We start from the raw sequence: 3261 nt of genomic DNA, 5'->3' as shown, positions 1-3261 counted from the left end.
AAGCAATATTTGTCCACAGTTCCTGAGGCTAGAAGTTCAAGCCCAAGTTGTCCAGAGGTCTTGTTTCTGCTGCAAGCTCTTACCGTGGCTTGCAGATGATCAACTTCTCACCGTATTTTCACATGTCCATGTTAGTGCATCTGCGCATGTGCTGCAAGGTGGCTGCATATTCAAATTTCCTCTTCTAAGAAGGTAGGCCCCTCAGGACCACAGTGAACCTGAGACTCCCTAAGCTCGACTCCAGGATGATGTGTGGGTACCTTCTACCACACAGCCAGCCACGGCCGAGACCCAGGAGCTCACAGAACTGGTGAGGGCCCAGCTTGAAGAAAGGGAAAACCAGAAGTACTCAGTTTTCAAGGCTGCGTCCTTCAAGTGCCAGCTGGTGGCTGGGACCAACTACTTCATCAAGGTGGACACTGGGGATGAGAACTTCTTGATTTTGTGAGTGTTCAAGAACCTCCCACATGAGAACAAGCCGCTGGTGCTGGCTGCCTACCAGACCAACAAGTCCAGGCAAGACGAGCTGGCCTACTTCTAGCCCCTTGTCCTGCATGGCTCTGTGTGACTGCCACCATTTGTCTCCTGCAAGTCCACGTTTAGGACCATGATATAAATCATCCTGCTGGGCCACTCAGCTATGAGGAGCAGCTTCTTACATTGTGGCTCCAAAATGTCTTTGTGTAGTTTTCCCCTCCCAATGAATGAATGTTATTGTTTCCAAGAGGCCTCTACATGATCTACCTTTAAATATCTATTTCTAAAGTCTTTAAAAAGATTAGATTTGATTCAGCCCTGTGAGCCTCATTTTAAGCTACTTACCATTTTAATGATCCTATTTTCAAATACATTCACATTCTGAGGTGGTAGGGCATTGTAGTCAGGGGCTTACAAGGGGAAATAATTCAGGACATATAGTTTATGAGATTATTTTATAACAGTTACCTAAAGATTCAAGTACAAAGAGAGTGCAGGAAATCTGTCCATGTACTAAAGACCAAAGAATCCAGTTGAGGGCCTGGATTCCACAACGGTGTCCTGTTGTGAGTCCAGCTTTAGACCTAAACCCTTAACAATGTCCCTGCCAAGAGTCCAACTGGAGACTAAGAGCCCCCAACAATGTCTCATGCAAGCCTGTTTCACTGATCTGAGCTGGGAATGACCAAAGGTCAATGGTGGAAGCTAAAAAATTTGTGCCAGTGGAATGAAGGATCTATGCTAGCAGGCTGAGAGATCTACACTAAATGATAATGGCTGAATTCCTATTAAGAAAACCACTGTGATAAGCTCCTCCAGGAGACCGAGCTGTGCACCATCTTCCCCTCCAGAGCCAGGAAGCAATGGTCAAAGTGAGGGCCAGATCTCTCCCAAAGTGAACTGTTCCCAGTGACAGCAAGGTCCCGAGCTCCTTTGATGATGAGAACTGCTGACTGAGTTCATTTGGAAAGCCACCATGACAAGCTCTCCAAGAGAACCAACAGCCCCAAGAGAAACAACAACTCCAGGAGGAAACAACAGCCCCCAACAGCTTCTAAACTTCTTCCTCTCTAGTTCTGTCTCTTAAGCTGCCAGCAACATTCCTTAGGCCGGTCTCCCATAACTAGATCCTTGCTGGTTCAGTTCAGCTGTGTGTTACAAATTGACCAACAGTTGCAAATCCAACAGTAGGGGATAAAGCTTCTCTATATTGGGGTGCACAATTCAAACAATAACATTATTATCATCTCCTATTATTGAAGAAGTCCCTGGAAATGCACAAGGATTATTAATTGCACCACCCTCGTTCAGTTCGATTTTAATGAAACAAACTAGTGTATAGGTATCTCTGTGTGTGTGTGTGTGTGTGTGTGTGTGTGTGTATGTGTGTAAAAGCAAGAAATCAATGCTAGATAAAAAAATTATTGTAATCTCTGGGTAAAGAACCTCTCAGGATTTCTGCATTCATAAACTTTCTCTCTAGATGAAAACATATTTTAATCAAATTTTGGTAAGATTGACAAATTTGCATAAAGGAAATGAATTTCATTAAAGTAATCTAATTCATTTCTAAACTTTGTATATCATTTAAATAAAATGTTAATATTTATGAAGTTATTTGATTTGTTCTGCTTGTTCCACTTAAATATTCATTAAAGGTTGGTTTCATTCATTTTTTTTTGCCTATATCATACTTTACTGATTAGGGCCCTTGCATTATCAATATTTGTGTAATTAATGTATGTCTGCAATACATAATAACCACATTCTCATGAGGACTTTCTCCATGTGCATAACACACTTAATTCTTTTTTAAAATCCCCATTCCCAGTCTCTTCCTCCATTTTTTCCTGTTTCTTTTTCTCTTCTCTTCTTTCCTTTCACCTCTCTTTTCCATGTCCTCCTTCCCATTTGGACATTTCCTTCTTATTCCTAATTGTAGCCATCATTTTTGTAGAGGTAGTCCTATTTTCCTTTAGGGAACCTATAAAGCTTTCAAATTGTTTTAAAGTATAATCTTTTTGCTTGTTTTTAGCCAAAAGCCAACTTTACCATGTGCATTTTTATCTATTATCAGTTTTATTTCCTTCAATAATTAAATAAAAGGATGAAGGTGAATATAGCAAAGTGGTTTTTACTTATTTCTTGAGTAATCTGGTTAATGTACATATTAAATATTGAATAATTTTATGAGACAAAATTGAGAAAGAAGGAAAGCATGGAATGACAGGAATAAGAGAATACAAGAGGAAGAGAAAGTGAGGATAAAATATTGACTTAAAATACTGTGAGGCAAAATACTGTGAACTGAAACTGTTTCTTAATATTCTTTCCTTAATATGCATACCATAAACAATAAAATGATATTGTTAACTGGATTTGTGATCCTGCCAATTTTTTTTAGTGTAACAACAACTTCACATGCCATGGTCTCCAGTGGCTTTTTATTTGAAAACTCTGACATATAGCTTCCTTAATTTTCTTAGTCTTGAGTTCCCTTTGAAACATGCAGAAATGGTGGCACTTAGGTATTTTTAAAGACCTTCTTAGTCTCTGTAACCAAATTTAGTGACTACTAGGTTAGATTTGCACATAGTTACTTGATCCTCTTTAAATTATGCTTCAAGCATGTGTAGATTGCATTTTATGTGCCCACCCACCGTTCTGCTCAACTGCTTTATCATGTCTGTTGTTCTTCACCCTTTTTGGTTGGTTTTCTTCTTATCTGGAACAATGGCAAGCAAAGACATGGGAATGAAACCCAGGATTTGGAGGCAGATTTAT

The 3261-nt window shown here is 39.5% G+C and overlaps 1 pseudogene; it reads left to right on the top strand.

Annotated features, from left to right (window-relative positions):
• Nucleotides 1–245: 245 nt before the first annotated feature.
• LOC101576161 lies at nt 246–541 on the top strand (annotated as a pseudogene).
• The last annotated feature ends 2720 nt before the right edge of the window (nt 542–3261 follow it).

Source organism: Octodon degus, unplaced genomic scaffold (genome assembly GCF_000260255.1).
Source record: "Octodon degus isolate 3935 unplaced genomic scaffold, OctDeg1.0 scaffold00145, whole genome shotgun sequence".
Taxonomy (NCBI): domain Eukaryota; kingdom Metazoa; phylum Chordata; class Mammalia; order Rodentia; family Octodontidae; genus Octodon; species Octodon degus.
Note: the sequence above shows the minus strand (reverse complement) of the source record. Positions and strands in the feature narration are given on the sequence as shown.